We start from the raw sequence: 22759 nt of genomic DNA, 5'->3' as shown, positions 1-22759 counted from the left end.
GTATCTACCTGCTCACTAATCCCACCTTTCCTTCATGGGTAAGCAGCAATTAGACAGACTTCCCAGATTCCCTCTAGAGACATGTGGCCTTATGGTTGTATTCTAGGTGATGGAATTTGATCACAATACTAGTGGCCTGGTGTGCGAAATTCATGCACATTAAAAGGGAATTAATTAGAGGAAATATTTTAATATTACTATTTGTGCTTCCTCTATAATAGAAGTGTCAAAGATGAAAGAAAATTAGTAAAATGTATATGAAAATCTCCCTCCTGTCAGAGTCAGGGGTGCGCTGCAGGACCCAGAGTCAAGTCCCTGCCCATCCCTGTGCTCCTGGAAATCATGCGAGACCCTGACCCAGATGGCCCCATTCCCACCAAGCCCTGCCAGGTGGGGGAGGCAGCCTCCGTTCCCCCATCAAGTCCCACCTCTCGTTGATTGGTCATTATTTGTGAGGGTGTGACAACCATTTGCATATTAGCCTTTTATTATTATGATAAACTTGGAAGCCAGGGGTGTTAAAGATGGATATTATTTCTGGATGCCTTAATGATTTTATGAAGCTATGACACCCTCTCCCTACAACATCAGCCTACTAGAAAACTGGGATTAAGTTATGGACATTTCTGTTTTATCTGTGAAATCTTCCAGGGTTAGTAACTAACACAAGGATCCTACTTTATAGCTGCCTCTGCTGCTTTCACTCTTACAGCTGTCCACTCCATTGCAGTCACACTGGCCTTTCTTCTGAACCTCAAGCATGCCAAATTTCTTCCTATATCAGGACCTAGAACTTCTTCTCTTCTCTGCCTGTTTCTTGGGGTGTGGGGATGGCTTACTGTTCACTTCTTTAGGTCTCTGACCAAAGCCCCCTGTGCAAGAAGCTTCCCTGACCACTTCCACTTTTAAATAGGCACCACTTCCATTATATTCTATTCCCTTTCATTGCTTCATTTTTCTTCAGACAATAACATGTTATTGTGCATCTTTAGTATTTCTTCAGAGTATGATTCTAGTAAGTAAAAAAAATTATACTATATATTTATTTGCCTTTGTTTGTCTCTATTGCTAGAATATAATCATGAGGCAAGGACACTTTGTGTTTACAATTTTATCCCAAGAAACTCTTTGCACACAGTAGGCAATTGGTGATTATCATTGAATGGAAACTGAATTAATTTTGGTATTTAGATATATAAGAGAATTATTCTTGCAACTGGAAGACCCAGGGCATGGTTTTGAGAATAGATACCTAAGGTGATGTAGAGGTGCTGGCAAAGGTATGAAAAGAGTCCAGCAAGATGAGGCTTTCTATATTCATTTATTAAAAAACTAGAGGCCCGATACACAAAATTCATGCAAGAGTAGACCTTTGCAGCTCTGTCTGCCTTGGCCCTTGTAGCTATGGCTTCACCCAGAAGGTCATCTGGATGGTCATTCCACTGTTTGGTTGATTTGCACATTATACTTTTATTATATAAACTAGAGGACCTGTGCACAAATTTTGTGCACAGGGGGAGGAGTGTGTGTCCCTCAGCCCAGCCTGTACCCTCTCCAATCTAGGACCCCTCGAGGGGTATTTGACTGCCCAGTGGGATTAGTCCTAAACAGGCAGTCGGACATCCCTCTCACAATCAGGACTGCTGGCTCCCAACTGCTCACCTGCCTGCTTGCCTGATTTCCCCTAACTGCTTCTCCCTGACAGCCTGATTGATGCCTAACTGCTCCGCTGCTGGCCTGATTGCCTCTAACTTCTCTCCCCTGGAAGCCTGGTCACCCCAAACTGTCCTCCCCTGCAGGCTTGGTCCCCCCCAAACTACCCTCCCCTATAGGCCTGGTTGCCCCCAACTGGCTTCCTCTGCTGGCCTAGTCACCCCTAACTGCCCTCCCCTGCAGACCTTGTCCCTCCCTACTACCCTCCCCTGTTGGCCTGGTTGCCCCCAACTGCTTTTCTCTGCTAGCTCGGTCACTCCTAACTGCCCTCCTTGCAGGACATCTTGTGGTGGCCATCTTTGACCACATGGGAATGGCTATCTTGCATATTGGAGTGATGGTCAATTTGCATATTACCTCTTTATTATATAGGATGGTTTATTAAGCACCAGTCCAGTCTGTGATAAATTCTGGGTGGAATGGTATGCCAGGTCATGGCTCTGCCGTTATGAATCTTAAATTCTAGTGGAGAATAAAAGGAGTAAACAAATTTAAGGTGTCATAGTGACTTTTCCACATTGACTAAAAAATATTGTTTTTGAAAGGAGAATTCTGCACCATGTATAATATTTTCATTTTTTAAATATATTTTTTATTGATTTTTTTACAGAGAGGAAGGATAGAGAGTTAGAAACATCAATTAAAGAGAAAAATCAATCAGCTGTCTCCTATACACCCCCTACTGGAGATGTGCCCACAACCAAGGTACATGCCCTTGACCAGGATCAAACCTGGGACCCTTCAGTCTGCAGACCAACTCTCAATCCACTGAGCCAAACCAGTTAGGGCTGATATTTTCATTTTAAGTAGGGACAAAAACATGAGGGAAGATCCAATATTAAAGATCAAAACAGGGTAGAATGGCTGGAATTTATTAACCTTGAAGGAGAAAAAGTTTTGGAAATCAGGCCTTTCATTCTAGGCCAGAATCCTTTCCAACTATCTCCCACAGCTCTCAGAGCTGGTTTTCCACTCTAGGAAGAGGAGCCAGGGCTTGCTTTACCTGGTGCCAAACCTCTGCTCCTCCACACTTCCCTGGGGAAGAGCCATCCAGTCTGCTCATTGGCTGTCTTAAAGATCACAATCCCAAGATGTCCTACCTAACCTACAGTGAACATTTGTATTTAGGAAGGAACCTCCAGGCAGGATAGAAAGGTGCTATTTTGGGAAACAGTGAAACCAGAATAAACAACTGAAACAATTATGAATGTGAATTTATATTCTCCAATCCAGATGTGATTGCTTCATGCTGCCTCTCTGCTTCCTATTTTATAGCCTTGCCTTTTCAACCCTGATTATAGACTGTCTGCTGTCTGAATGCATGCACTATACTGTAAATATTTTTTAAAAATGTACATTTCCAAGCAAAGTGCACTGCACATGCCAGTCAAAATTATTTATTGAAATTAATTATATTTATTAAAGAACATTTGCCCATCTTCTTCAAAATACCCCAACTCAGATTTTTCACTCCCTACCATATTTAATTAAAATGAAAAAAGGGAAATGAAACCTCTTCTAATCCTTTGAACTCCTTTCCCCCCCATGGGTAATTTATATACATGTTTGTATGAGATTCATTTTTTTCAGTGATTCTGGCTGCCAATCTCCATGCTAAATTAAGCAAAAAGTTGTCCTGCTGTGCATATCTGAGTTGCAGGTGCAGGAATTTAGTGCTTAAGTAAATGTAAGGGAATTGGTGATAGCCATGGACTATTGGAAATGTATTCACTTCCCAATTGGGTTTGAAATATGATGTAATGGCACTCAATTTAAGAATATAGATTTAGAAAGGCCAAGTGCAGAAGAAATTTAAACTCAGGCAAAATAACTTTACAGAAGTCTAGTCCCGTGACAAACAAATAGCTATTTTCATTTACCCTCTTAAATTGTTTACTCTGATAGCATCAGCTCTGGAGTTATGGATAATACCACTCTCTATTTCCACCCCAACCCCATTATTTATTAAAGAGAATAGTGAGGGCATTTGGGTTTGATGAGGATATTTTAAGAAATTTCAAAACCCTTATTACATTGCCAAGTATATATTTCAGCCAGACTTCATATATATTTTCCTTGGAATATATCTGAGGTGAAGCAAACTCTGTGATGTGAAATATCAAAATTACAGCCATCTGATCAGTAAAACAGTAGAGTCATGCACACTCACACACACACACTCAGACACACACACACACTCACACACACACACACTCACATACACTTAAATTTCAGTCAACAACAGACAAATATACTATGGTGGTGCCTTAGGATTATAATAGAGCTAAGTAAAGATATTTTTTATTATACTTCCTAAATTGGCATTTCAATTTGTTTTTGTATGTTACATATCTTTGAATGAGTATACTGATTTCTGTCTGCATTGTTATGGGACAGTCCACAGGTTACTAAGGATGACCACACACACGTACATACACAAGCATGCTCATCCATTTGCTACATGTTCCTGATTTATTTAAAGATATATGATTTAACAGCCTTTTACATGATTTGTGTCCCAGATAAAACACAGTTGCTACAGATTAACCATGTCGTGGTATAAGATGTTAATTAGTTGATAGAGCCAAATTCTTGCTACACCTCAGGTCTTTTATAGTCATGCTTCCACTATGTTCATGAACAATTTCAATTATCTATCTACATGCTTCCATTTAAAAATCCTATCTAATAAAAGAGTAATATGCAAATTGACTGTCACTCCAACACACAGGATGGCTCCTCCATGTGGTCAAAGATAGCTGCCCCCATATGGACACAAGATGGCCAGCAAGAAAGGGCAGTTGTGTATGTGTGGGGGAGACACAGGCCTGCAGGGGAGAGCAGTTGGGGGCAATCAAGTCTGCAGGGGAGGGCAGTTAGGGGTGACCAGGCTGGCAGAGGGGAAGTTGGGGGTGACTGGGCCTGCAGGGAAGGGCAGTTGGAGGGGATCTGGCCTGCAGGGGAGAGCAGTTGGGGGAAACCTCGTGTGCAGGGGAGGACAGTTAGAGATGACCAGACCTTCAGGGAAGGGCAGTGAGGGGTAACCAGGCCTTCAGGAGAGGGCAATTAGGGGCAATCAGGCTGGCAGGGTTAGGGGGTGATCAGGCTGGCAGGGTTAGGGGGTGATCAGGCTGGCAGGTAGAAGCAGTTAGGGGCAATCAGGAAGGCAGGCAGGCAAGCAGTTGAAAGTCAGCAGTCCTGGATTATGAAAGGGATGTTCGACTTCCTGATCAGGCCTAAATGAGCAGTCGGACGTCCTTCGAGGGGTCCCAGATTGGAGAGAGTATAGGCTGAGCTGATGGACCCCCCCCCACCCCCATGGATGAATTTCATGCACCAGGCCTCTAGTATTTTATAAAACTTAGCCTGTGCATGATTCTTATATAGTCTTGGCATCACTTGAGATACATCCTTTTTCAGGGAAAGTTACAGGATTAAGTGTCCAAAGCAACCCTGAATGATATTTCCACCTTCTTATGTTAGTTTCTTAGCATACCTGTTTTCCCATGTGATCATGTGTAATATGTGTATATACACTCACACACATGCATACATACAGTTGAACTTGTGGGTTTTCCTGTTTCTCCTCACTGACAAAAGGTTAAAAGAGCAGACTTTTTATTATTACAGGTGAATATAGAATTGGAGCATCACCAGTATGTATAGAACCTGACTATAAGTTGATTTTCATTACTTATATTAATGTCTGTGAAATGTGATATGCTTTTATTTTCCTCTTTGTAGAAACTATTCATATCTTTGATACTAATATTACATTTTGTAAGGTTACATTTTTCTAACAATGAATTGGATTGAGCATTAAAACCTTTCTATTCAGTTTAAAGTACTATGTGTTTTATATTTCAATTGAGTTAATATATAATGTTCCTTTTTCAACTGCCATAAGCATTTTTTAGACATTTAACATGCAATGTCCTATGCAGACTAAAGAATTGATTAACTTTTATAGAATTTCCCAATATGTGGACAAAGTACACATTCTCATTTAAAATAAAGTACCTAATTAAAGTTGTAAGTTGGAATTAAGTGTCACTTTTTGATATATCCAATTTTATGTCACTAGCTCTAAATCACAATGGGACATTGATTCTGCTTTTTATTATTGCTGCTTTCTTAAAATGAACACTAATGTGAATTGATTTTTTTCTGTAATAAAGTTTTATTTGAAGCCAGTAGGTTGCAGACTCAAGGTGAGGCATCAGTGAAATGAAAAATATATATATAAGTATTAAAATTAATTACATTTTTAATTACTTCTCTTATACATAAACTTAGAAATTGTACATTGCTATGTTCACTGTAAGATAAATTATTTTAGTTACTTAACGAACTGACAAATTAAAATGTAAAGATAGAAGTAAAATAAGAAAGTGCCAACCTTTATTTAAAGTGAATTAAAGCCCATAGATATTTCTAGAAGAATGTGGTGAGAACTGGGGTTGACTTTCAGGTGACTTACTCAAAGGCTTAGTTACACAGAGTAAATAAGATTGCCCCAAACAAAGCAAGGTATGACTAGAACACAGCATCTAACAAGGTCTTAAAATCAATAAAATAAATGAACTGATGAAGCTAAATGAGCCTATTTGCTATAAACTTAAGTACAAAATATTCTTTAAAAAATTTTATGGAACAATATAAAGAAATGTATTTGGGTTTTTAAGACAGTTTTGTTCTGCTTGGTTTACCAATTTCACTTTTTGCCTAATAAGCAATTCTAAAGGCCATTATAGCTCTGAAATTTATTTTCTAAAATGCCTCAATAAGGCTGTTTATATGAAAGATATCTAATAAACACTGTATACTGTCCTAATGCACAATGTGAAAGACAAACTGTTATATATTATACTCCCATTAGCCTTTTCATCAAGCATTTCAGTATTGCTTATATTATGCCTCTGTACTTTATTTTCTATTATACACCAGGTACTATATGCTTCTTAATCAAGTAAGGCCTGCTTCTGTTTCAGCCCAGTGATTTGTAGGGAAGAAAAATGCAATCCCATATTATAATGCAGTCTTATAAATTCAATGACATCAGTATAATATCACAGTGTTACATGGAAATAAAAAATAAATAGGCATACTTACAGATGGTTAAAGTGTTAGTAAAAGTTATGAGGAAAGCTGACATTGCATTTATATACACAGGCAGTATGGAAAATAATAAGGGGTAAAGCCCAGCTCAGATTTTGTAGAGCTGTAAAATTGTAAAGCTGGACAAAATTTTCAAGCTCACAGACTAGTGAGGAAAACATAAAACACATAAAATAGCCATAATGCAATGTGGCAATATCATACCAAATCCTATACAAATAAACACAGATATTTTCAAAAATATATATATATATTTTTTTTTATTGATTTCAGAGAAAAAGAAAAAGGGAAAAATAGAAACATCAATGATGAGAGAGAATCATTGATCAGCTGACTCCTGTACATCCTACAGTGGGGATCAAGCCCACAACCTGAGCATGTGCCCTGATAGGGAATCAAACTGTGACCTCCTGGTGCATAGGTCTATGCTCAACCACTGAGCCACACTGGCCAGGCAGTAAACACAGGTCTTAAGAGGTAAAAAGAGAAGTAAGGTCAACTTTGGAATTATATGTTGCCATGATGGCTACTGCATCACTGTGATTCCACTAAATGCACAGCCGGTCAGAGATTTTTTTGCTCAGGGTGCAGGACTTCTCCTGAGAGGCTATATGGAGCACCATTCTTTGCAGAAATCCAAGGTGGTGAGAAAGGAAGGAAATGGAATTTTCCATCCCCTTCTTTTCTTTTCTGTTGCTCAAAGATCATCTCATGGGAAAGTAAGTTCCTGCCCTTATAAGTGGCACCATCCAGCACTTTATAATGCTACTGTGGTGTCTGAACCAATGTGGTCTACTGTGTTTCCTCCACCATCTAGAAGTTGTGTGAGGCTGGGAACTCCTGGCATCATGCTGTTTGAGCTGGGATGCACTTTGAGGGTGAGTGAATCATCAGCTCATTTAGCTGTTCACTGGGTAGTTTGTAGGTGGATGGAACATTAGTACAAAAAAATAAAAAAGTAATTAGCCATGCATTTTTGTCTCAGATAACCACTCCTCTCTACAATCCCATTCTTTTTATTATTATACTAGAGGCCCAATGCATGAAATATGAGTATGGGAGGGTGTATTTCAGCCCAGCCTGCACCCTCTCCAATCTGGGACCCCTCAAGGGATGTCCAGCTGCCTATTTAGGCCTGATCTCAGTAGTATTGGGCCTAAACAGGCAGCTGGACATCCCTCTCACAATCCAGGACTGCTGGTTCCCAACTGCTCACCTGCCTGCCTTCCTGATTGCCCCTAACCGTTTCTGCCTGCCAGCCTGAACACCTCCTAGCCAATCCCCTGCCAACCTGATTGATGCCTAACTGCTCCCCTGCCAGCCTGTTTGTCCCTAATTGCTCTCCCCTGCAGGCCTGGTCCCCTCCAACTGCCCTCCCCTGTATTCCTGGTCCCCCCAACCAACTGCTCTCCCCTGAGGCTTGATTACCCCCAAATGTCCTCCCTTGCAGGCCTGATCTCTCTTGTGGTGGCCATCTTGTGTCCACATGGGGGCAGCCATCTTTGACCACATGACGGCAGCCTTCTTATGTGTTGGAGTGACAGTCAATTTGCATGTTACTCTTTTATTAGATCGGATACATATTTATTTTATTGTTGACAATATTACAGATGTCTCCCATTTCCTCCCCTCCCCACCTTTGCCCTACTGTTCCCAGCCCCTCCCCAACCCCAGGCCTTCACCATACTATTGTCTGTGCCCATGGGCCATGCATGTCAATAAAAGGGTAATATGTAAAATTAGACCAGGTCAACCAGCCATCTTCCAGATGTCTGACTTCCTTCCTGACAAAGCCATGGTGGTGCGGCTGAGGCTGAGCAGATAAGGGCGAGATCATGCTGGCATGGTGTTAGGGGTGATCAGGCTGGCAGGGGAGAGCAGTTGGGCACAAGATCAGGCCAGCAGAGGAGGGCTGTTGGGGTTTACCAGGCCAACAAGGGAGAGCAGTTGGGGGCATTAGGCAGGCAGACAGGTAAGTGGTTAGGAGCCAGTGGTACTAGATTGAGAGAGTGATGTATGACTGCCGGTTTGTAGGATCAGGCCTAAACCAGCAGTCAAACATCCCCCGAGGGGCCCCAGATGGAGAGGGTGCAAGCTGAACTGAGGGATACCTCCCTCCCCTGTGCACAAATTTTGTGCACCAGGCCTTTAGTATGCATATAAGTTCTTTGGTTAATTTTTTCCCATCTCCCCACACCCCTTCCCTCTGAGTTCTGTCAGTCTGTTCTATGCATCCATGATTCAGGACCAATTTTTTCCCCCTGTCAGTTTATTCTTTAACTACAATTCTTTTCAGAAAGCATTAACATTGTACATATCTGTGTCCTTTGTTGGGCAAAGAGTACCTGAGGAAAAAAAACTTAATTGTTTATTTACCTTTGTATTTTCAGAGACTGACACAGTTCCTGGTACAAAAATCACTAACAAATAACAATACTTATTATAAGCAATACAAGAAAATATTTTATAAGAATACATAGCAACATTTAGGGCATTTTCTAAAGCAACTCATTTTAATTTTGCTTTCTCAAGAAGAGAATGCTCTTCACGAATATTAAATCTTCTTAGATTGACTAGTAGGTTATTAATTTAATAGTTTCACGGTTCACCCTTGATTCATATAATGGCCCAGGTGGGCTCATAAGTCTTGTCTTAGCAACCCAGAGCCAAACCCAGACAAATCCAGAATTCTTAACAGGACATCTGTGTAGTAACAAGAACAATGAATGTGATTTCAATAGCAAATAAACTGGAATTAGCGTATTCCCATAAGTACACCCTGCAGTATCTGGAAAGACAAGAAGGAATGGTTCATTAATATAAAAATTATTATTGGATCATTATGAGTATTCATAAAGAGAGAACTATAATTTTAGAAAGTTTTCACTTTGCCCACTGAATCTATAATTAGACCATTGAAGTCTGAATCTCTTGAACAGCTGATTTTCCCTTCCACTCCCATTCTCCTATCCCCATCCCCATCACCTGGCTGTACAGGGTCCACAGTGTCATTGGACACCTTTGACTAAAAGGTGGGGGGAGGAAAGCAACATATTTTCCCATTGTGGATTTCAAAGGGGGGAACTGGAAGTGGATTTTGAATTCTTCAGTTCTTGTACTCTAGCAGGGTTCACTGGTTCTGCAGAGTGAAATAGCCACATCCTCTTCTTCCTGGTGTTTTGTGTCAACAAAGTTTTTTGGTGTTTTTTTTTGACACAAAACTTTCTTTTCCCCCCATTTAACCAAAGACCTATCTTCTAAAAATGGGGAAGAAGACATTAAATAAGGAGATTAGCTGGAGTGAGAGTTAAATGAAGAAAAGTCTGTGTTGCCTCACTTATTCTATAATACAAAAGCTTTCAGTTAAAATTAATTTAAATAATTTTATTTTTTGGTGTAACTTTCTGGCTGATAATGTAATGGCATTGGAAGTATTAACCTCAAAAATGTTTTTAGCATAAGCTATGCTTTATGCTTAGTAATTTACATGCATGTCTAAGGTTATAAATTCTAATTGTAAATTTTTGTCTTCAAAGTAGAATCATAAGTAGATTTTATAACCTAAATTTTCAACATACTTGACCAGTTCTCTGTATCACATGATGCTAGTAAAACAAACATTTTACCACTACTTTCCCATTCTATATACAGACTAATATGAAAATCTGGTACACAGAATCTGAGTAAATAAATTATAGTTCTTTTATTTGATTTTTACCAATCAACTGCTTCTAATTAGCTTATTTGACCTTGAAATAATATAAAACGTATAGAGGTCCTGTAACGAGTGCATGCACTGGTGGGTTCCCTTAGTCTGACCGGTGATTCAGGCCTATGGTGGGGTGGAGGTGGGAGGGCAGTTTGCTAAGAGGAAGAGTCATGGGAGGTTGGCTGATCTGGAGGAGGGGCTGCAGGAGGCTGGCTATGGGAGTACACTGACCACCAGGGGGCAGCTCCTGCATTGAGTGTCTGCTCCCTGATGGTCAGTGTGCATCATAGCGACGGGTCAACTGGTTGTTCCGGTTGTTCAGTCATAGGGGTCACTTAGGTTTCTATATATACAGATAGTTAACAAGTGATATCTATCATATACGAAACTACAGAACAATTAATGACATGAAAACGCCTAAGATGGAATATTGCTTGCTAAGTGAGCAATTGTTGATAAACTATTTAGGCTTAGAAATTGAAAAGGCAGTATATAGCCAAACTGGAAAGAGGAAAATAAAGAAAAGCCCTCTCACCTCTGTGTTCCTATATCCAGCAGGAAACCCGATTGTCCGTCTTCATTATACAAGATCATTCCTTCAACCTGTTCAACCCTTTGTTCCCCATTTGGCCTTTCACTTTCTCTATCAGTTTGGGAGAGAACTTAGAAGGAAACAGCCTGGTCTAGGTTATAAAGCAATGCTTGCCATTCCACTTAGAATGTCTTCTAGATTAGAGTAAGGAAGCAGAAGAAGCGGAAGCAGGAAGAAAGCATTCTGGGGATTGAAGTTTCTTTAGCTGCTTCAATCAAACACACAGGAGCACTAGGCATCAGGGCAGGGCCATTTCCTCAGCTGCCCAGACCCACACCTATGGAGACTAGGTTTTGAGCTTTGAAGCGCTCCCTCACCAGCTCTTCTTCCTAAGAGATACCATTTTGCAGTCTGATAAGCCTAACTTAACCCCTTCTCTTTGCACAGCCCGGACGTGGAGGCTGCTTCTTGCCATTACAGTGGTGCCTCACACAACGAACTTAATTCGTTCCAGGAGCAAGTTTGTTATGCGAAAAGTTCGTTATGTGAAACGCGTTTTCCCATAACAATACATGTTAAAAAAAATAATTCGTTCTGTAGCATAAAATATGCTAAGATGACATAAAAAAAGATAAATTTTTTGTTATTATTTTTATTTAGATACATCTAAAAACATAATTTAAAAAAAACAAACACATTTTTTTAATTTTAAGACAGACTAAGTAGAGTCTACCGAATCTTGCACATCTTCATCCATTTTCTGCTTTTTGGCCGATGGTTTCATGAAAAACCTGTCCAAAGTCGTTTGTTTTTCTCTTTTCTCCAACATCTGCCGGAAATAACGGACAAGAGTATCAGAGTAAAGATCGTTGATCCTGTTTGCTTCAGCTGAATCCGGATAGTGGGCATTGGTAAACTCCTGAACTGCTTTCCATTTGACCAGGATGTTCTTGATGTCAGCAGTTGGGATTGGTTGATTGTTTGATTGTTGCTCCTCGTTATCAGATGACGCTTCCCTTTGAGCATTGTCCTGTTGCTGGACCAGAAGTGCTTGGAGTTCTTCTTCGTGTTCCTCAATAAGCTCCTCTACATCCTCTTCCTCTACCTCTAATTCCAACCTTTGGGCCACTGTGATGATGTCCTTCACCACTTCTGTGTCATCAACTACTGCTTCTTCCTGGGTCCACGAAGGCACAAGCATCTTCCAAGCAGAAATGAGGGTCCTTTGTGACACTTCTTCCCAGGCCTTCTGTATAAGTCGTATTGCCATAAGGACATCAAATTTCTCCTTCCAAAACTTTTGGACAGTCATATTGTCTCCACCAAACTCGCATTCTTCAAACACCTTATTAAAGAGGGTTCTAGTGTAGAGTTTTTTAAAGTTCGCAATAACTTGCTGATCCATTGGCTGAAGAATGGATGTGGTGTTTGGTGGCAAATACTGCACCTTGATAAAAGGATAATTTTCCTGCAATATTTCCTCTAGGTCTTTTGGGTGAGAAGGGGCATTGTCAAGTATCAGAAGGGCTTTGAGCGGCAGTTCTTTTTCCAGCAAGAATTTCTTCACGGCAGGAGCAAAGGTTTCCAGAATCCATTCGTTGAAGATAACTTGGGTCACCCAGGCTTTTTGATTGGACTTCCAATGGACGGGCAGTTTGGACTTAATAACGTTATTTTTCTTGAAAATTCTTGGATTTTCAGAATGATAAACCAATAGAGGTTTGATCTTGAGGTCTCCGCTGGCATTAGACAAAAACATAAGGGTAAGTCTGTCCTTCATGGCTTTGTGTCCTGGCAATTTCTTCTCCTCTTTTGTAATGAAGGTTCTGCTCGGCATTCTTTTCCAGAAAAGACCCGTTTCATCGGCATTGAACACTTGTTGTGGGCAATATCCTTCATCCTTAATACATTTTTGAAAGTTAATAGAGAACTTTTCTGCTTCTTTCTTGTCAGCACTGCCAGCCTCACCATGCATAGTAACGCTGTGGATTCCACACCTTTTCTTAAATCTAAAAAACCACTCCCTGCTGGCTTTGAATTCTTCTTCATTATCTTGATTGCTGCTGCTTCCAGGGACGTTTTTCTTTAGATCATCATAAATTCTCTTGGCTTTGTGACAGATAATATCTTGAGTTGTTACGTCACCTTTCACCTGCCTGTCCTTAATCCAAATCGCTAATAGCCTCTCCATTTCCTCGTGAATTGAAGACCTATGTTTTTCATGAAATAGTTTTGATACTCCTTTGGCTACTTTGGCTGATTTGATTGCATCCTTATTTGTCAAAATGGTGAAAATGGTGGTCTTGCTGAGGCCAAACTCTTTGACGAGGTCACACTGTTTTACCCCACATTCACTCCTTCTAATTATTTCCTGTTTCATTTCAACAGAAATCACCTTCCTGCTTTTTTTAGAAGCCATGATATAAAAAAAATATTGAGTTTAACTTAAAAGGACGACTGCCGTGATACGTGCGTGATTTAATTCGTAATGAAGAACGATTGCCGCGATACATGCTTAAGTTAAGCGCAGTGACTAACGACTGCCTGCAGTGCCTGCGCGGAAGGATGCAATACATCGGCAGCGATCGTGGAAGCTCAGGCGAAGCAGTCGTGGAAGCTCGGGCAAAGCGGTCATGGAAGCTCGGGCGACTTCGTTGTGTGAAACGAAGTTCGTTGTATGAATCATGAAATGAAGTTCGTTGTGTGCAGCGTTCGCTGTGCGAGGCGTTCTTTATGCGAGGCACCACTGTACTCTCTGTATTACATCATTGTTCCTGTCAATCTTTTTCAGTTGTACATTAAGTTTATAACAATGGGTCAGGTTTTGTTTAAATAACTTGTATGGTGTCTGCGCCCTTTGCACCTGACACATGATCCTTTAACAAGGACCCCTCAACAATGGAAATATGGTGAGGAAAGATTTGCCTGAAGTAATTTTTTAGAGAGATTTTTAAAGCAGTACCTCCAATACAAATCCATCTCCTGATCTTAGTGCCCATGGTAACGCTCCTTCTGAAGTCTCCATTTTAAAGTTCTACAGTTGTCTCAAACTGATCAGATAAAAAATAAAATTGCCCATTATACTCACTCCTTTCTCAGTCTTTCCTATGTTAATAAATGGCATCATTATCCACTTGGTTATTCAAATCGATTATCTGGAGATTATTATTGACGACTTCTTCTTTGACTTATGTATTCAATCAATCACTAAGTATGTAATTCTATTCTTAAATAGTCCTAAAATCTATTCACTTGTTTTCATCATCAATTACTAGTTCCATCACATCCCTTGCTTGGATTGCTAGGGAGCTTTCTAATTGTACTTCCTGCCTGGAGGTTTACTTCAAATCATTCTCCACTTGGAATTCACCACACATTTAAAAGTAAACATTTCATTGTGCCATATACATTTGCTTAAATTTTAAAAATAAACTCTCCATTAACCTAAAGCCAAAAAATAGTCTTTCATGATCTAGTAACTGCTTACCTTGAAAAATCTTGAAAGAAAACTGGTTTTTATAACTTTCTCTTCATAAGTCTACTACACTGCCACAAACAATGATAAGAAAATATTAGTAACTAGAGGCCCAGTGCACTAAATTCATGCACAGGGTTGTGTGTGCCTCAGCCCAGCCTGCACCCTCTCCAACCTGTGATCCCTCAAGGGATGTCTGACTGCCCGTTTAGGCCCAATCCTACTGGGATCAGGCCTAAACAGGCAGTTGGACATCCCTCTCACAATCCAGGACTGCTGGCTCCCAACTGCTCGCCTGCCTGCTTTCCTGATTGCCCCTAACCGCTTCTGCCTGCCAGCCTGATCACCCCCTAACCACTCTCCTGCCAGCCTGATGGATGCCTAACTGCTCCCCTGATTGATGCCTAACTGCTCTCCCTTGCAGGCCTGGGTCCCCCCAAATGCCCTTCCCTGCACTCTCAGTCACCCACAACTTCCCTTCTCTGCTGGCCTGGTCACTCCTAACTGCCCTCCCCTGCAGGCTTAATTGCCCCCAACTGCCCTCCCTTGCAGGCCTGGTCCCTCTCAACTCCCTTCCTCTGCTGGCCATCTTGTGGTGGCCATCTTGTGTCCACATGGGGGCAGCCATCCTGCCTATTGGAGTGAAGGTCAATTTGCATATTAGATAGGATTATTTTATAGAGTTTCAAAATAAAGATTTAGAACTACTATTTTCTGGTTGTGGAAGTTTATACAGGCTGCCTGGATTTAAACCTTAGTTGTACCACTTACTTTATGTATGTCCCTGGGTCACTTACTTATGGTATGTATGTGTATTAGAGTATTCATTTATAAGATGGAAATAAGTCAATTTACATCAAATGATTGGTAGAAAATTAAATTAATAAATGCATAGCATTAAAAAACACTGATATTATAATGACTTGATGCTTTCATTAAATGTATTGCAATATCTAGCCTTATAAATGTTTACATATGCAAACATAAATAAGTACATAAAAATACAACAAATTTTTAACATTCTTCTTAGTCAACCTGTCAGTGAAATTTCATTAGTTGTTCATTCTCTGCTTCTTAAATAGTTCCTTCATTTGAACTCCAAGGCACTACTTTTGGCTTGCTTTCATCCTATTTCTCAGGTTTCCCCTTCTCACTTTTTTTTTTTTTAGGAAAGCAATATATACTTATGAATATTATTATTATTTAAATATATTTTTATTGATTTGAGAGAGGAAGAGAGGGAGAGGAGATAGAAACTTCAATGATGAGAGAGAATCATTGATATGCTACCTCTACATCACCGGGGATCAAGCCTGAAACCCAGGCAAGTGCCCTGACCAGTAATTAAACCATGACCTCCTGTTTTATAGGTCAGTGCTCAATTACTGAGCCATGCTGACTGGGCTGTATATTTCTTTTTGAAGCTATAATATAGACTTAAATACTGTGTTTTAAAAACATACACAATACATTTTTAAATTGATTTGACAGAATGTTTGAGTCTCTTTACAAACTAAAGAAACTCAAACATTTTTCTTAAAGTAAAATTTATATAGAATCAGTTATTATTGCTGGTTCTCCAATGTTTCACTTCAAATTTTATAAATGCTCTAGAGCTCAATACTTGGCCAGCTTCCCTTTTCTGTGCCTATTATTCCATGTGATCTAATCCAATCTCTCACTTTAAATATTATGAATAAGTTTGACTCAAATTTATATCAATATTTTAGATCAATACCAGAATTTCTTATATAGTTGTATAGGCTTGTATAGATAACTAATCACCTTTGCACTTATAGTAGAAAATTAAAACTTCATGTGCCCCAAAGGGAGCTCCCATTATTTTATCATCTTCCTTCCGCTACCTCAGCAGTCTGGTTTGGCTTTAGGCCCTAAAACTCATGAGCACTGAAGGTAACTGGTGAACTTTTATTCTTGCATGTTTATGTGTGTAAGAAATATCGATTTTGTTCAAAATGTTATTGAAATTGTGCCTTGGTCCCTTCAGACAACTGTAACAAAAATACCATAGCCCGGTGGCTTATAAACAGCACACACTTATCTCTCACAATTCTGGAGGGTGAGCAGTCTCAGCACCTTGGTCTTGGTTAAGAACTTGATTCAGGGTCACTGCTGGCCATTGTCTCCATGTGTCCTCACAAGGCTGAAGGGGGAGGAGAGGCCTCTGAGATTCCTTTTGGAAAATCACTACTTCCATTTGCCAGGACTCTGCCCTCATGCCCTCATCATGTCCCAAAGGCCCCACCTACACATGTCATCGCATTGTGGATTCATTTCAACACAGCAATTTTTGAGGGCAGACAGTCATTTTTTTTTCTATAGCAAATATATCTAATTTAGTCAGCAAAATGTTTTCTATCTATATAAAGAAAACATTTGTGAGCGTGTGTGTGTGTGTGTGTGTGTGTGTGTGTATGTAGATTGTATTATACATGCCAGTCATTGTAATAAATACTAAAAAACAAAAATGCCAAAGCACATTTGACATTATATTGTAACTGGAATTTTTATTTAAAAGTAAACTATACTTAGTCAAGACGTTGTAACTACATCAGGGTCACAAGAGATGGCAAATAGAAACTCAGTATGTCGTAACCTTGTTTGCTAATTTTAAATTAAATTGCAAACAATTTTAAAATGCATTTGGACATAAATTAATCTTTCCTTGGATGATGCAGTAAGAGGGGAATACCCGAGAAGCACACAGGTGAGTAGCTGGTGGCAGGCTTGCGAAGACTTTCTTGTTGTCACGAAACTCAGCCCGTGGGGAGGAGGAGCACCTGCATAGACTGTGTTCGAAAGAGACCAGAGAAAGCAAACTCCACAAATGGCCAAACATTCCTGCAACATTTCCTTATGAGGAAATCATTTGAAAGCAGAATCTGAGTCCTCTTTGAAGCTAATACAGGCAATGTTTTTCTTCACTATTGGGATGAATAGCTGTTTCTCTGATTAAAAACCAGAGGAAGTAGTCAAGGTTTATTTTAACAATAAATAATCAACATAATGAGATACATTATGATAGATAATTTAGATACTTGAAACTACAGCTTAATTTAGGAATAAGATTCATACCACCTTTATCACACTTACTCTCAGGAAAGTTCTCATTTCTCTCTGTTTTCTCTCTCTCTCTCTCTCTCTCTCTCTCTCTCTCTCTCTCTCTCTCTCTCTCTCTCTCTTATTTATTTATTTTTGAAAGGCACACAGAGTTAAATTTCCTAAGTGAAATATGATTATGATATGACTATACTGTAATGCAAATTAGACTACCCAAAAGTCATATATAAGTATACTTTAGCAAACAGATTTATACAGAATTACCACTACTCTCATGCAGTATGCATTTCCCTCTCTTACATTATTCTTACTTTCTAGGTTTTATATTACTTTAATCATCACTGTATTTACTTCCAAAGTAAACACTTGGACTAAACTAAGGCACAGAAGTATTAATAAAATTTAAAAAGTAATCAAGAAGATGCTCTATGATACTCTAACTTTAAAAGAAACACTTATAGCTGTTTCTGTTTCCCTGGGCCTAAAGATATGTTCATTTCCTACTGATTATCAGTCAGAATGGATTCAACAAAAAGTCAAGATAGTAAATGTAGGATTCAGAGCAGCTTAATATAATTAAACTAACCCTTAGGGAACCCAGTGTTGTTTCTTTTCTGCAGAGTGCCTATTTTCAATTTAACAAAACCTTTTTATTCAATAGAAAGGATGGCCTTCTGAAAACTCTCCTCCAAACACTGGTGAGAGGAATGTAAGGTCCAAAGCTCTCAGTGATCTTCTGAAACTACAGGCCATCTAGTTGAAAACTAAATAGTTCTACAATATACCTGTCTGAGCTCATGTGGAACATTTCCCAAAATCGTGAATCAAAGTACACAGCCTAGCAAATGCTCTCCATGGTAAGTGCATGCATCGTCATTAGACTGGCAGGGACTAGACATCATTTTGAGAGGGATCAGATCCATTGAATGTGAATTTTAAAGGCATAAAACAGGATGGAATTATCTAAAAGTTTAATGGTACTAAAATTAATTTCAACTTCTGTTCTCTCTGCTTCTTCCACTCTAATGATGCCTTAGTAATCACTCCTTACTCATATGTTTGTAGTTTAGGCTAACCTGAGTTTCTATTCTAGATGAATAAGTTTTACAGTTATCTAGGGTGCTAGAAATCAATGTTTATGAATTAGTTTAACAGGCAGTGCTTTAATAAGCCAGTTTGAGGAGGAAAAGAAAAAGATGAAGTTGCTCTGACATCTTTTTTTCATGAAATAATATGGAGTTTGGAGTTTGAAGATAAGGATCTAGTACAGTGACTCACATTAGCCAACTGTAGTTTCTTAGCTGGAAGTGGGCTGTGGCGCAGTGAGAGGCTGCATCCCTGGGGGCAGGGGCCTTCTCATTCTGAAACCTGGAAGGAGTGGCTCCTGTTGACTATGCTCTTTTAGTGGTGGATCTTAAATTTCCCACTAGACATGTTGTGTATCATATCTGCTCACATTCCTCTGGTCAAGATGTCACATGGGCAAGCTCAGATCAATGAGGCAGACATGTATTTCCTTTCCACAGGACACCAGGGAAGTCACGTGGCAATGGAAGGGGAGGCCCTCTTACAGGGAAGCGAAAGAGTGTAAATGTAGATAAATACATAGAAATTAAAAAAAACACAAAACACAGAAAGATTCATAGATACAAACTGATTGTTCCCAGAGGGAAGGAGGTGGAGAGTTAGGTAAAAAAGGTAAAGGGGAATAAGAGATTCAGACCTCCAGTTATTAAAACATTTTCAAAATCATGAGTAACATATAGACTAGGGAAAATGTCAATATTATCTGAACTTTGTGTAGTGACATGATTATTAAAGTTATTGTGGTGATCACATGGTAAGCAATACAAACATCAACTCGGTATGTTATACACCTGGAAGTAATCCAATGTGACTTGTCAACTATAATTTTAAAAAAGTAGGTGTTTTCCAGTCATCTATCACCACATGTTAAATTGGCCTATTTCCTGGATCACCCAGGTGTTACTGACAACGCCCTCTGCCAAACATTTGGTAGTTACTGAAGGAACATTCTTCTGAGTTCACGTAACTGAGTATGTCTTTCACCTTCCTCCTGGTAGGCCTCTGTGCAGCTTCTGCCTTTTCCATTCTGGGTCAGAAAACATAATGTCCGCAGTGTAGACAGAACATGTGCTTTGCCATGCCCATGGTAGGTGGTCTTTCCTCCCTCTAGTCCCGTTATCCTCAGACATGGCTGGAACTTTTCCTCAAACAAACGAGGAAGAAAAAAAATGTCGCTGAAGTCATGGGCCACATGTGTAAAAACAGTATCAGGGATGTTTACCTCTAAAGGGTATGATAGAGATGATGGAACGATGCATAGAATTGTCACCACATTTATTCATGGTACAACTCAGATGGGCAGAGAATATGGCTCTTTAAAACTTTCCAAAACTTATGTGTGTCACAATCCCCTATTGCAAATAACCAGGAAAAATAAGCTCAGTTTAAAAATTTTTTAAATGAGTCGAATCCAGCAATGAGAAGAGCCCCTTTTAGACAATATTCAGATGTACCTGGAAAAAATACTCAGCCTGTTATATTTTTTAGTATTTCATTCCCTCTGATTTTTTTTCTGCTCTGCCTTAGAGAGGCTGTTCCATGTGCATACTTAGTAGAGACATAAAGGAATATTTATAAAGGCGTTGTTTGTAACAACAACAAAGCTTTTTAAGAGGAGTTAACCTGAGAAATGGATAAGTACATGGTTTGCATATTTGTAGAGCTGAATACTCTGTATCAGAGAAAAGAAGGCGTAGCTACCACAGCTCCCTTTATTCATGAGGCTTCATTGTAAAAACATAATGTGAAGTGAAAAGTGCACGTCATCCTGGGATTCTGAAAAGATGGTCGTGCAGCAGCATAACTGTTCAATCTCTACAGATCCTGACATTAAAAACAGAAAGAGCCGAAACCGGTTTGGCTCAGTGGATAGAGCATCAGCCTGTGGACTGAACGGTCCTAGGTTTGATTCTGGTCAAGGGCATGTACCTTGGTTATAGGCACATCCCCAGTAGGGGGTGTGCAGGAGGCAGCTGATTGATGATTGTCTCTTATTGATGTTTCTAACTCTTTATCCCTCTCTCTTCCTTTCTAAAAAATCAATAAAGTATATTTTTTTTAAAAGGAAAAAAAACCCGGAAAGAACAAATAGACAACACAGGAAAAATAGCAATAAAAATGTTACTAGTTAGCAAGGTATTCTTACAAACTCCCAAATAAAAGCAGGAGGGGACACACCACCAAAGGCCACAAGACCTTCACAGGGTTGTCTCTGTGGAAGGAAGGAGGCAGCAAGCACTGGTGCCTGTCAGACCTGAGGAAAACAGAACCCCATGTAAACAAGATGCATCGACTCAAAAACATAGTGCAGGCCCTTGAAGAAAAGCAGCTGGGACTTGGAGGGGTTTTGCCGTGTCCAGTGTTGGGAAATGCGAGAGGTCTGTGGTAAAAGATTGAATGGGCTGAAACCAACTATTCCCTGTGAACATGTAAAACTGACTGCGAGGACTTCCCGCAGCACAGGGTAACGGTGATGGGACATGGCCAGGAGTGGGAAAAATTTAGAAGAATGAGGGTAACAGAATAAAACAAAAGAGAAGATCTAAACCAACATTGGGAGAGGTTCAGGATCTTAAAGTCTCATGGAACAAACTGACAAATATTTCAACACCACAATAAACAAAACAAAACAAAACAAAACAAAAAAAACCTAGAATTTATTGGAGATATCCAAGCTATCCTAATCTTGCATTATTCTAAATCTTGGGATAAGCTATTTTCTTATAAAATTGAGGATCAAATTAAATCCTATGCAACGTTATGATAGTAATGAGAATGGTGAGCAGAATAATATCTTCAGCTAGAATGAAAGGAGTGCCCAAGACATATTAAAACTGTAAGCTATTATTTTTTAAATGACCTAAAGGATATTTAAAAATTATGTAATTAGTATTATATAAGAAGTAATAAATCTCAGGAAATAAATAAAAATAAAAGAAACATAATTTCATGAAAGAGGGATAAGGAACACGTAAGTGAACAAACAAGACAAAAATGTCTTAAGAAGCATAGAGAGTGAAAGAGAGGAGACATTTATAAGGAAATAAAAGATATGCTTATATTTTAAAGATAGTGACAAATATTGAAGCTAGGCAGAGAAGAGACCAAAACCAAACTAAGGGAACCAAATTATACTAAAACCTATAATTAAAAAAATTCTTCTGGAAATACATTTAAATTGGATCTACTTTGTAAAAAATATATTTTTATTGATTTCAGAGATGAAGGAAAAGAGAGAGAGAGAGAGAGAGAGAGAGAGAGAGAGAGAGAGAGAGAGAGAGAAAAGAGAGAGAAACATTAATGATGAGAGAATCATTGATAAGCTGCCTCCTGCATGCCCCACACTGAGGATTGAGCCCACACACAAATTAGGCATGTGCCTTGATCTGGAATCCAACTGTGACCTCGTGTTTCATAGGTCAACACTCAACCACTGAGCCATGCTGGTGGGGCAGATCTACATTTTTAAAGAGAGATAGTGTACCTAAAAATGTTTACTTAAAATAGCCAACACCAAGACATCAAAACTTTTTGTTGATCTCAAAAGAAAAGAAAAATTCTTTGGGCATATACTAAAATGAGATTATGGTTAACATTTTTCAACAATACTGAGGCCATATGAAAATGGAGTAACAGCCGAAACCGGTTTGGCTCAGTGGTAGAGTGTCTGTCTGCGGACTGAAGGGTCCCGGTTCGATTCCGGTCAGGGGCATGTACATTGGTTGCGGGCACATCCCCGGTGGGGGGTGTGCAGGAGGTAGCTGGTCTATGTTTCTCTCTCATCTATGTTTCTAGCTCTCTATATCTCTCCCTTCCTCTCTGTAAAAAAATCAATAAAATATATTTTTTTAAAAGAAAAGAAAATGGAGTAACATATTTAAGATAGTTAAAGAGATAAAGTGTGAATGAGCAACTTTTTTTTTTTTCCAGCAAAACTAACTTTTATGCATAAAGGCACTGGCAAATTGTTATTAACATGCAAGACTCAGGTCATACTATTTTATCATTGTCCTTAAGTCATCTGCCAAAGTGTGAGTTTGAATAT

This window comes from Pipistrellus kuhlii, unplaced genomic scaffold (assembly GCF_014108245.1).
Source record: "Pipistrellus kuhlii isolate mPipKuh1 unplaced genomic scaffold, mPipKuh1.p scaffold_m20_p_1, whole genome shotgun sequence".
In the NCBI taxonomy this organism is placed as follows: domain Eukaryota; kingdom Metazoa; phylum Chordata; class Mammalia; order Chiroptera; family Vespertilionidae; genus Pipistrellus; species Pipistrellus kuhlii.
This window is presented reverse-complemented; position numbering follows the sequence as displayed.